The sequence below is a fragment of the Furipterus horrens genome, unplaced genomic scaffold (assembly GCF_987537825.1).
Source record: "Furipterus horrens unplaced genomic scaffold, mFurHor1.1.pri manual_scaffold_3, whole genome shotgun sequence".
NCBI lineage: Eukaryota > Metazoa > Chordata > Mammalia > Chiroptera > Furipteridae > Furipterus > Furipterus horrens.
Window position 1 is genome coordinate 111,253,563 of NW_028327173.1, and position 14,046 is coordinate 111,267,608.

The 14,046-nt window shown below is 37.6% G+C and overlaps 1 protein-coding gene across 1 annotated transcript in view; it reads right to left on the reverse strand.

Annotated features, from left to right (window-relative positions):
* KLHDC1 (kelch domain containing 1) overlaps positions 1-14,046 on the reverse strand; it is a 79,243-nt gene that overhangs the window by 46,959 nt on the left and 18,238 nt on the right. The window lies entirely within an intron of this gene.

A 14,046-nucleotide genomic window follows, 5' to 3' on the forward strand; every position in this document is an offset into this window, starting at 1 on the left:
GTGTAGCTTCTTAAGAGTCTATCTGCACCGCCGAGAATGGCTGTGCAGTCCGACTCGGGAGTGACATGGTATCTGTCTCCTCCCGTGTTGAATCGACATCTTGTGATGACGCTGAAGCTACAGAGCCTGGGCAGGGTAATATGGAGGGTCTGCTGTTGCCCATGCAGCAGACCCCCCCTCTCTTCGCAGCTGAAGGGTCCAAGGGAAAGACGGAGTCAATACAGCTTGGCTTCAGGTGCGCCGCAGGAGTTGCCGGTGTTGACTACAACGTCAAACCGCCTTAGGGACTCCGGCTCCGGATTTTCTGTCGGGGTTTACTCCCTTAGCCTTTCCCCTGAAGAGGTATGCCGCAAGGCAGCGGAGGTTTTTTGGAGTCGGAGTTTTCCTTCTCTGATGTACCCTGACTGGAAGATTGAACCAGCGACACTTAGCTCGCAGGCCGACGCTCAATCCACTGAGCTAAACCAGCCAGGGCAGGGCAATCTCTAGTGCTCAAATATGCCACCTTGATTCTGCCTCAAAAGCATTTGAAACTAATGGTAAGATTGAATCAAACTAAAGCTGCAATATAGTCCAAACACAAGCCAATTACAGATTATACTGAATCAGCTTCCATTCTAGGAACCTAAAAAGAGAAGTGCATGTCCTTTTTTGGTGATAAATACCATTTACAAATTCCAATATTTACTATTCCTTCACAGAGAATGTCTGGCACATGGTGAAAAAAAATTACAAGATACACAAAAAGACACAAACACAAAAATGACTCATGATCAAGAGAGGAAAGAATCAAGATAAGCTGATCCCAAGGTGCCCCAGATATTGGAATCAGACATGGCCTTTAAAATAATTATGATAAAAATGCTTAAAAACCTACTTTGTAAAAGGTGGACAACATGCAGGAAGAACTCAGTAATTTCAGCAGAGACATAGAACCATGAAAAAGAACTCAATAGAAAATGGAAAATAAGATGTCAGAAAAAAGAGTTCACTAGGTAGGCTTAACAGCAAAGTGGACATAGCAATGAAAAATATCAGTGAACATTATGACAGGTCAATAGGTCAATAAGAAAATATCGAAATTAAATCAAAGAGAAAAAAAGAACAGGGGCAGGGGAGAGGGAGCCCAAGCTCTTGGAACAGAATCAAATGGTCTAATGTACATATAATAGGAATCCCAAAAGGAGAAGAGACAAGTAAATGTGTAGAAGAAATATTTGATAATTACTAAGAACTTCCTAAAACTGATGAAAGATACAAACCCACCAACTCCAAAAGCTCAACACACTCCAAGCAGGATAAATACAAAGGGAAGTACACATAGGCACACTTTAATCAAGTCAATAAAGAGCAAAAATAGAGAACAGATAAAGAAAAGTCAGAGAAAAAAAAAACATACAAGGGGAAAAAAAGAAAAACGAAAACAAATGAGAGTGAATTTCTCACTAGAATAATGAGGGCCAAAGGGCAATGTAACAAAATCTTTAAAGTGCTAAAAGGAAAAATATAATATAGGCTGTTACCCCAATGGGTGGAAAAAAAAACACAGGAAAAGTTAAAAATTACCTTGAAAGAAATTAAAATATAATAAAACATTTACTATTTTTGTTACCTTTACTGTGTTCCTTTTCCCTCTTTCCTCTTTCAAGTCATTACGAGTAGTAGTTCTTTTCCCCTTTCTCCTCACATAATCACTTTTCTTTCCTTTGGTCTTCTCATATTCTTTTTCCCTTTCCCCTTTCCCTACTATTCCATTTCTCTCTTCACTTTTATCATTCTTTGCTCTCTTGTTGTTAATACTGCTGTAGTGGGCAGGGGGATTGCTTGTTTTGGTGTTATTTTGCTTTGTTTTTCCAGAACCTATACAACAGCATACAACACGTGTTGGGGGTTGAGCCTCTTAGCCAGCCAGCCAGAGGGGACTCCAACCAATAAAGAAGCCAGTAATAATCAGGACACAAATACAACAGGAGAGTCTATGTACCCACACAGAGATCATCTCTAGACATCCAGATCAGGATATCAGGAAGTCTGCACCACTGGTTCCCACAGGAATCCTAACACACAAGATGACTCCACAAGACAGAGTCAAGGGGAAGGATCCAAGATGGCGGAGGAGTAAGTGGAAGCTACACTAACCTCCTCCCAGGACCAGTCTGGATTTACAACTTAATTGTCGAGAAATCATCTGGAATAACCAACCGAACACTAGCTGGAGAGCAGTCTTATAACCACGGAGAGACGGAAAAGGCCGCTTCATCACAACATGACCAGTAGGAAGTGCGGAGATATGGAAGGGCTGGCTGGGTTCCCACGGGTGGCAGCTGAAGGGACTGAGAAACAGCTCAGCAGTCGGGGATTCCCCCTGAGAAGGGCAGGGTCTAAACCCCCAGCTGGGCATCCCAGCCGATAGCCACAGAGCTGAAAGTAAAATAGTATCCAACTGGGAAAAGCAAAAAGCCGCAGGATTTCTTGCTGGCTTGAGAGAAACAGCTGGAGAAAAAGAGCTCTTAAGTGGAACACATACGAAAATATTTTGGCCCCCACTTACCCTGGGCTCAAGCGGAGGGAAGGCAGAGAGGACTGGAGACACTTGGGGAGAGTTTGGTGCGGTGGTTTGAGGGGAGAAGTGGGGGAGCAGCCGACTGGGTCCCAGTGCTGACTCATCCCCACTGCTGCATGCAGACCATTCCCCTCCAAATGGCATCAGCCTGAGGAGAAGCAAAAGCCCTGCCTACAGAAATTAAGCTGCCACACCCACGATCCTTAAGCCTGACCGCTAATCACAGATTGAATAGATTAACAATTAAAGAAGACAGACAAAGGCAGTAGATCCCTGGAAGTCTCCAACAGGCTGCCTAGGGCCAGACTGGTACATGATCTGATGCCACCTGAGGCAGATCCAGGAAGTGCAGATCATTCTCAAAGCACCAACAAACAATAGGAGTCACAAAAATGGGGAGACAGAGAAACAACCCCCAATCGAAAGGAAAGGTAGAATCCCCAGAAAGAGTACTAAATGAAATAGAGGGGAGCAAACTATCAGATATGGAATTCAAAACATGAATTATGAAGAAGCTGAATGAGCTCAGCAGAAACTACAAAGAACTCCAGGGAAACTACAAGGAACGCCAGAAAAACTACAAGAAACTTACTGAGAATTACACCAGCATGTAAAAGGACACAGAAGCTATGAATAAGAGCCAGGAGGAAATGAAGAATACAATCTCTGAATTGAAGAACACAGTAGAAGGAATTAAAAGCAGGCTAGAGGAAGCAGAAGATCGGATCAGCGAGCTGGAGGACAATGTAGACAAAAACTCCCAGACAGTGCAACAAAATGAAAAAAGACTGAACAAGACTGAAAAGGTTCTAAGACAGCTGCAGGACAACATGAAACGTAATAATATCCGTATCATAGGAATTCCAGAAGGAGAAGAAGAAGAGCAAGGGATAGAAAACCTCTTTGAAAAACTAATGACAGAAAACTTCCCTAACATGAGGAGAGAAAGAGTCACGCAAGTCCAGGAAGCACAGAGGGTCCCAATGAAGATGAACCCCAACAGGCCTACTCTAAGACACATAATTAAAATGGCAATATTGTAAGACAAAGAGAAAATCCTAAAAGCAGCAAGAGAGAAACAACTAATAACATATAAGGGAGCTCCAATAAGGCTATCATTAGATTTCTCAGCAGAAACACTACAAGCCAGAAGGGAATGGCAAAAAATATTCCAAGCAATGAAAAACAAAGGTCTACTACCAAGATTACTCTACCCAGCAAGGCTCTCATTCAAAATGGAAGATGAAATAAGGAGTTTCCAAGACAAAAGAAGGCTAAAAGAATACATCTCCACCAACCAGCATTGCAAGAGATGGTAAAGGGTCTGCTTTAAGAAGATGAAGAAACCCAGCAAGGCTCTCATTCAAAATGGAAGATGAAATAAGGAGTTTCCAAGACAAAAGAAGGCTAAAAGAATACATCTCCACCAACCAGCATTGCAAGAGATGGTAAAGGGTCTGCTTTAAGAAGATGAAGAAACAGAGAGAGACAGAGAAGAACACGAGTACAAAGGGGAAAAATGACAATGAATAAGTACTTATCGGTAATAACCTTAAATGTAAATGGATTAAATGCTCCAATCAAAAGACATAGGGTAGCTGAATGGATTAGAAAGAATGACCCACATATATGCTGTCTACAAGAGACCCACCTTAGAACAAATGATCTACACAGACTGAAAGTGAAGGGATGGAAAAAAGCATTTCAAGCAAATGGACATGAACAAAAAGCTGGGGTAGCAATACTTATATCAGACAAAACAGATTTCACAGCAAGGGCCATAAAAAGAGACAAAGAAGGGCATTTCATAATACTTAAGGGAAAAATCCACCAAGAAGATATAACCCTTATAAATATATATGCACCCAACTTAGGAGCACCCAAATATGTAAGGAAAATTTTGAAAGACTCCAAGAAAGATATAGACAGCAACACACTCATAGTAGGGGACTTTAAAACTCCATTGTCAACAATGGACAGATCTTCGAAGCAAAGAAACACCAAAGTTATTGAGGCATTGAACAACTCTCTAGATCAAATGGACTGAGTCGATATATATAGAACGTTTCACCCCAAAGAAGCAAAATATACATTCTTCTCAAGTGCACATGGAACATTTTCAAAGATAGACCACATGGTAGGACACAAAACAAGTCTTAACAAATTCAAGAAAATTGAAATTATATCAAGCATCTTCTCAGATCACAATGGCTTAAAATTGGAAATCAACCTCAAGGAAAAAACTCAAAAACATTCAAACTCATGGAGAATGAATAACACACTATTAAATAATGAATGGGTTAACAACGACATCACGGAAAAAATCAAAAAGTTTCTGAAAACTAATGATAATGAACACATAACAACCCAAAACCTATGGGATACAGCGAAAGCAGTCCTGAGAGGAAAGTTCATAGCAATACAGGCCTACCTAAAAAAGCTAGAAGAATCTCTAATAAAAAATTTAACCCTGCAGCTAAAAGAACTAGAGGAAGAACAACAAGCAAAGCCCAGATCAAGTAGAAGGAAGAAAATCATCAAGATCAGAGCACAATTAAATGACATAGAGACTAAACTAACAATTCAAAAGATCAACATAAGTAGGAGTTAATTCTTTGAAAAGATAAACAAAATTGACAAGCCTTTAACGAGGCTCATCAAGAAAAAAAGAGAGAGGACCCAAATAAACGATATGAGAAACGAAAGAGGAGAAATCACAATCGATACTACAGAAATACAAAGGATTGTAAGAAATTATTATGAACAACTGTATGGCAAGAAATTTGACAACCTAGAGGAAATGGACAAATTCCTGGAAACATATAGTCTTCCAAAACTGAATCAAGAAGAAGCAGAAAGCCTGAATAGACCAATAACAACTAGTGAAATTGAAGCAGTGATCAAAAAACTCCCAGCACACAAAAGCCCTGGACTGGATGGCTTCACAGGTGAATTCTACAAAACATTTAGGAGAGAACTAACTCCTATCCTCCTCAGACTATTCCAAAAGATTCAAGAACAGGGAAGACTCCCAAACTCGTTCTATGAAGCCAGTATTACCCTAATTCCAAAACCAGGTCAAGACACAACAAAGAAAGAAAACTACAGCCAATATTGCTGATGAACATAGATGCTAAAACCCTCAACAAAATATTGGAAAACCGGACCCAGCAACACATTAGAAAGATCATACACCATGATCAAGTGGGATTCATCCCAGAGATGCAAGGATGGTTTAATATTTGCAGATCAATAAACGTAATACACCACATAAACAAAATGAAAGACAAAAACAACATGATCATATCAATAGATGCAGAAAAAGCATTTGATAAAGTACAACACCCATTTATGATGAAAACTCTCAGCAAAATGGGAATAGAGGGAGCATACCTCAACATAATAAAGGCCATATATGAGAAACCTGAAGCCAACATCATACTCAATGGGCAAAAACTGAGAGCATTCCCGCTGAGGTCAGGATCAAGACAAGGATGTCCACTCTCTCCACTCCTATTCAACATAGTCTTGGAAGTTCTAGCCACAGCAATCAGACAAGAAAGAGAAATAAAAGGCATCCAAATTGGAAAAGAGGAAGTAAACTTGTCATTATTTGCAGATGACATGATAGTGTACATAGAAAACACTATAGACTCCACAAAAAAACTACTCAAACTAATAAGTGAATTCGGCAAAAGAGCAGGGTACAAAGTCAATATTCAGAAATTGAAGGCATTTCTGTACACCAACAATAAAATCTCAGAGATAGAAGCTAGAAACAAAATCCCATTTACTATAGCAACAAGAAAATTAAGTACCTAGGAATAAACTTAAGCAAGGAGGTAAAAAACCTGTACTCAGAAAACTACATAAGACTGAAGAAAGAAATTAAAGAAGATACAAATAAATGGAAGCATATACCATGCTCATGGATGGGAAGAATCAACATCACTAAATGTCCATACCATCCAAAGCAATTTATACATTCAATGCAATCCCTATTAAAATACCAATGACATTTTCACAGACTTACAACAAATACTTCAAAAATTCATATGGAACCAAAAAAGAGCCCAAATAGCCAAAGCAATCTTGAGGAAGAAGAGCACAGTAGGAGGAATCAAAATACCTGATATCAAACTATACTACAAGGCCACGGTAATCAAAACAGTCTGGTACTGGCATAAGAACAGACATATAGGTCAATGGAACAGAACAGAGAGGCCAGAAATAAACCCAGGTCTATATGGTCAACTAATATTTGACAAAGGGGAAAGGAACATCAAATGGAGTGAAAAGAGCCTCTTCAACAAATGGTGTGGGGAGAACTGGAATGATACATGCAAAACAATGAAACTAGACCACCAACTTACACCACACACCAGAATAAACTCAAAATGGATAAAAGACTTAACTATAAGTCAAGACACCATAAAAGTCCTAAAGGAAAACATAGGCAGTAAAATTTCAGATATCCCATGTAGCAATATTTTTGATGATATATCTCCCAGGACAAGGGAAATAAAGGAGAAAATAAACAATGGGACTATATCAAATTAAAAAGTTTCTGCACGGCTAAAGAACCTATCATTAAAATGAAAAGAAGAGCGACTGTATGGGAGGACATATTTGCCAATGATACATCAGACATGGTTTAATCTCCAAAATATATAAAGAACTCACATAACTCAACACCAGGAAGACAAACAATCCAATTAAAAAATGGGTGAGATACAGCCTGGAAGATGGTGGCATAGGCTGACATGGCTTGCATCTTCTCATAACCACATCAAAATTACAACTAAAATATAGAATGACTATCAGCCAGAACTGTCAGAAATTGAGTAGGTTAGGGCATTGTCCTGATATACCAAGGTTGTTGGTTGGTCTCCGGTCAGGGTACATACAAGAAGCAATCAATGAATGCATAAATAAGTGGAACAAATCAATTGTTTCTCTCTCCATCTCTCTCTGTCTCTATCTATCTCTCTCAAATCGATACATTAAAAATACAAATTAAAATATATACAAATTGGAAAATATATGACAGCAGTATTTAAATTAGGAAAAAAACCTCTGATCACCTAAGAGAAAAAAAATTATTTAATACAAATCAATATTCTTTGCCCATAAACATCCATGTTTAAAAATGTAGGAATGGAATAATATGTCTATATATGTGTGTGTGTTTATCTATATGGAAGTTAAGTGTATATTAACATGGTATTTCAAATCACTTGGAAACATTTGAATTATTTAATAAATAATGATAGAATAATTAATAATTGACTGGAGAAAATACACAGCTAAACTCATAGTATTTATACAAATATGTTTCAAAGGAAGTAAAAAATCAAAACATTTAAATTTTTGACCTTGAAACTATATAAAATATTACATGATTACAAAAAAATAAATTAAAAAAGAAAACAGGCCTGGCTGCTGTGGCTCAGAGGATTGAGCACCAGCCTGTGAAACTGAAAGGTTGCTGGTTTGATTCCAGGTTGGGCCACATGGCTGGTTCGCAGGCCAGGTCTCAGTGACTGGTGTTAAATTAAAGGGAGAGAAAAAGGAAAGACGGGACTACAATCTAATTTTATTGAACTTAGAGTAGAGAAATAAGAAATATTGTTTAAAGAAAAAGGAAAACTAAAAATACTAAAGTATGAACACTAGAACTACTGAAGGTTCTACACAATGCAATAAAACAAAAAAAAGAGAGAAAAGGAAAGGAAAGAGAAAAGAAAGAAAGGAAGGAAGGAAGGAAGGAAAGAAAGAAGAAAGAAAGAAAGAAATGTATAAGGATTGGAAAGGGAAAAAATGACATTATTCACAGATATTCTGATTATGTAAAAAATCCAAAAAATATATTGCTAAATTATTAGAATTAATAAAAGGACTTAGTAGGGTGCTGAATACCAGGCCAATAGATATTTAAAAGTCAACTCCGTTTCCATATACTAGCAGCAAACAGAAAATGAACACATTTAAAAGATACCATTGAAAATAGCATCAAAAAGGATCAAATATCTAGGAAAAATCTAATGAAAAGTGTGTATGACTTATACATAAACACTGTAAACATTACTGAAAAAAAGGATTTTGGATCCGAATAAATAGAGGGACATAGAGGGATTCCATATTCATGGGCTTGAAGTCTCACTACTGTGAATATGTCAGTTCTTAACTTGAACTCTAGATTCAATGCAAGTCCACTTAAAATTCCAGTAAGCTTTGAGGAAATTAACAAACTAATTCAAAACTTATGCTGAAATGCAAAGGGCTTAGAAGAGCCAAGACATACTTGCATGAGAACAAATTGAGAACAGAATAAGATTATTGACTCTCCAGGCTTATTATAAAAATATAAAATTAAGACAATATAGTACTGGTAAAGGGACAATCCCCTGGCTGGTTTGGCTCAGCGGATTGAGCGTCGGCCTGCGAGCTAAGTGTCGCTGGTTCGATCTTCCAGTCAGGGCACATCAGAGAAGGAAATCTCTGACTCCAAAAAACCTCCTCTGCCTTGCGGCATACCTCTTCAGGGGAAAGGCTAAGGGAGTAAACCCCGACAGAAAATCCGGAGCCGGAGTCCCTAAGGCGGTTTGACGTTGTAGTCAACACCGGCAACTCCTGCGGCGCACCTGAAACCAAGCTGTATTGACTCCGTCTTTCCCTTGGACCCTTCAGCTGCGAAGAGAGGGGGGGTCTGCTGCTTGGGCAACAGCAGACCCTCCATATCACCCTGCCCAGGCTCTGTAGCTTCTGCTTCACTGGAGAGGACACTCCAGCGTCATCGCAAGATGTTGATTCAACACAGGAGGAGACAGATCCCGTGTCACTCCCGAGTCGGACTGCACAGCCATTCTCGGTGGTGCAGATAGACTCTTAAGAAGCTACACCATCGTCTCTCGAGACGGACGGCTGCCGACGACGACGACAAGGGACAAACGAACTGTTCAAAAGAACAGAGAAGAGACTTCAGAAACATACCCTTCCATATTGGATACTTAGTTTGTGGTGAAAGTGGTACTGCAGCACCAAGGAGAAAGTACAATCATGGCAACCAACCTTGCTGGATCAACTGGTTATCCAAATGGAAAAATAAAATCTGACCCTTCCCTTGGCCGGGTGGCTCAGCCACTTGGAGTGTCAGACCATACACCAAAAATGTGGAGGTTCAATTGCCAGTCAGGGCACATACCGAGGTTGTGGGTTTGATCCCAGTAAGGGTGCATACAGGCAGCGACTGATCTATGTCTCTCTCCTCCTCACACCCCCGCCCACCTCCTTGCGCTCTAAAATCAATAAACATATCCTCCGGTGAGGATTTAAAAGAACCTGACCTTTACTTCATATCACACACAAAAACCAATTCCAGGTGGACTGTGGATAGGAATGGGTAAAATAAAATAACAACTATTTAAAAGATAACTTAAAAGAATATCTTCAGGACCTTGGGGAATGAAAAGTTAGGACACAAAAGCACTAATCATAAAGAAAATATTGGTAAATTATACTATATTAAGATTAGACCATTAAGAGAATGAAGAGCTATATACCCAACAGAGATGTATACCTTTATATACAAAAAAACATAGAAGAATATTCATATTACTCCAAAGAGTTAAAAAGTGAAAATGACCTAAATGTCTGTCAATAGTAGAATGAATAAATATACTTGTAGTATTATATTTAAGAGCATAACACATAGGAAAGAATTCAAACTATAGGTAGATAAAACATCATGGATGAATCTCAAAAATATAATATGAGTAAAAGAATACCCTCTATAGGATTCCATATATGATACAAAAAATAAAAAGAATAAATAATTTAGGATGATAGACATCAGGATAATGATTTCCTTTAGACAGGAATCTGAGCATAGTGGTTAAGAATGGACATAATGAAGGTTTCTACAGTGTTGATAATATTCTGTTTCTTTATTTAGGTAGTAATTATATAAGTGTGCTCACTTTGTGATAATTATTTAAGGTATACACTTACGATTTGTATTAGCCCTATAAGAATGATGTGTAATGCTTCAATCTCTAAACTAATGAAGCATTAACAGAGAGAATATCAACAAAATACAATAAAACCTAAACACAGATCCAAATACCAAAAAAAAAGTTAGTAAATACATAACAAAAGTGGCATCTGAAATAACTGAGAGACAAGATAGTCATCCAAAAAAGATAAACCTATATCTGTATCTTACACCATTTACAGTATAAGTCCCAAAATGAATTAATGGCTTAAATGTAAAAGTTAAATTTAAAAACACTAAAAGAAAATTTAGGATAATTAGATTATAACCTTATATTGGAAAAGGCTTTGAAATAAAGACTCAAAATCAGGAAGCCACAAAACAAATTATTGGTAAATTTATCTAAATCACAGTTTTGAAAAGCTGTTTAATGTATGCAGAACACACTTTTAAGCAAAGTCAAAAGACAGTGACAAAATGGGAAAAAATTTCATATCATACAAACACTAATCACTTTAATACATAAATACAAATACTCCTAGAAACTGAGATTATAAATGCCAACAATAGAGAATAATTAGTGAAGAACATGACCAAACAGTCAAAGAAAAAGAAATTAAAACTTCCACTAAACATATAAAAATGCATTCAAACTCACAAAAACATGTTTTTAATGAAAATCAAAACAAGACTGATACACCACTTTTCAATTAACAACAACAACAAAAAAATCTAAATTTGTCCACAAACTCTTGGCAAGACTGTGGAGAAGCACATTGCTGAAATGAAAACAGCACAATTTCTACGGAGGAAAAATTGACAAAACTTATTATTATGGGTTGAATTGTGTGTTCCCAAAATTCATATATTGAAGTCCTAATCCCCAATATCTCAAAATGTGACCTTATTTGAAAATAAGGTCTTTACAGAGGCAATCAAGTTAAGATGAAACAAACAGTAACCATGGCTCATCTATAAGAGGAGACTGTTCTCAGCCCACATGAAGAGCGTACCTCAAGTACCCAGCGTGGGTGATAGGGGAGGCTGTGCCACTGGATCCTACAGGATACTTACTACATTAGACCATACTGCCAAAACACAGAGTAAAGCAGTTCTACCCAAAACACAGAAACAAACACAGGAAACTGCCAAATTGAGAAGGCAAAGAAATATGGCTCAAATGAAAGAGAACAGAACACCAGAAAAAGAACTAAACCAAAGAGAGATAACCAACTTATCAGATGCAGAGTTCAAAACATTGGTATTCAGGATGCTCAGAGAAATGATTGAATATAGCCAGAAAATGAAGGAAAAAGTGAAGGTTATACAAAGTGAAATAAAGAAAAATATACAGGGAACCAACAGTGATGGGTAGGAAGTCAGGATTCAAATAAACTATTTGGAACAAAAGGAAGAAACAAACATTCACCAGAACAGAAAAAAGAAATAAGAATAGAAAAAAAAAAGGAGAAGCTTAGAAACCTCTGGGACAACTTGAAACATACTAACATCTGAATCACAGGGTGCCAGAAGGAGAAGAGGAAGAGCAAGAAATTGAAAACTTAGTTGAAAAAATAATAAAAGAAAACTTCCCTAATTTGGCAAAGGAAATAGACATATGAGTCCAGGAAGCACAGAGTCCCAAACAAGCTGGACCCAAAGAGAACCACACCAAGACACATCAAAATTAAAATGCCAAACATTAAAGATAAAAAGAGAATCTTAAAAGCAGCAAGAGAAAAGCAGAGAGTTATCTACAAAGGAGTTCCCATAAGACTATCAGCTGATTTCTCAAACGAAACTTTGCAGGCAAGAAGGGACTGGCAACAAGTATTCAAAGTGTTGAAAAGCAAGGACCTACAACCAAGATTACTCTATCCAGCAAAGCTATCGTTTAGAATGGAAAGGCAGATAAAGTGCTTCCCAGACAAGGTAAAGCTAAAGGAGTGCATCATCACCAAGCCATTATTACATGAAATGTCAAAGGGACTTATTTAAGAAAAAGAAGACCAAAACTGAATAGTAAAATGGCAACAAACTCACAACTATCAACAACTGAATCTAGAAAACAAAAACAAACTAAGCAAACAACCAGAACAGAAACAGAATCATAGGTATGGGGATCATTTGGAGGGTTATCAGCTGGGAGGAGGTGGAGAAGGGGGAAATGGTGCAGGGATCAAGAAGCATAATCGGTAGGAACAAAATAGACAGGGGGATGCTAAGAATAGTATAGGAAAGGGTGAAGCCAAAGAACTTATATGCATGACCCATGGACATGAACTAAGGTGAGAGAGGATTGCTGGAGGGAAGGAGGGTACTGGACAGAAGGGGGACAAAGGGAAAAAATTGGAACTGTTATAGCATAACCAATAAAATATACTTTTAATAAAGTTAAGATGGGACAGACAAGCACACACAGGGAGAATGCTATTGTGAAAGTGAAGCAGAGACAGGTGTAGTGTTCTACATGCCAAGAAACACCAAAAATTGCCAATAATCACCAGAAATTAGGAGAGAGGCATGGAATAGATTCTTCCACAAAACCCAGAAAAGGAATCAACTCTGCTGACACTTTGATCTCAGATTTCTAGCCTCCAGAACTGTCAGACAATACATATCTGTTATTTAAGCCACTCGATTTATGGTTCTTCATTACAGCAGTCTTAGCAAACTAAGCATCTACAAAATTATAAAGGCATTACTTTTTGACCCATCCATCTAATTCTGGAATTTTATTCAATAGACCTATTTGATATGTACACACACACACACACACACATACACACACACACAAAGATATCCATTAAAGCATAGTTGTAATAGTAAAGGAGTTGAAACAATCTACATGGTAAAAGTTAAACAAACAATGGTATTTATATTCACAGAGAATACTATGCAAGTGCAAAAATAAACCCATCAAGAACAAGCTTTCTAACTAGAGATACAGAAAGATGAAAAATTTCCATGTAATATACTTTTAACTAAAAGAAGTAGCAGGGTGTAGAACAGTGAACAGAGAGTACACTGATATTTTTGTGAGAAGGAGCGGCAAAAAGCATACACACACATATTTGCTTTTACTTGCATAAATGAACACTGATGGCAGTGGTTTCCAAACTTGTCTGCACCTTGCAATCACCTGAGGCACTTCAAAAAATCATATTCCCAGAGACTATAATTTAATTAGTCTAGGGTATCACCTGGGCTTTGGAATTTTTTAAAAATCCCCAGGTGATTCCAATGGCAGACAATTTTAAAAACCACTGCCATAAGAATACAAAAAATACCAAGAGAAAGAACTATTTGTGCATGGGGTAGCAGGGATAGGAGTGGGAGTCAAAGCTTTCACTGCAGTATTTTTAAATATGGTTTGAATCATGTGAATGTATTAATTATTCAAATTTTAATTAATTAGTTAATTAAAAAAAAACAAATAGTTGCTTCCACATGTTTTTTATTATTATTATTACTTAGCTTTTCCAGGGTT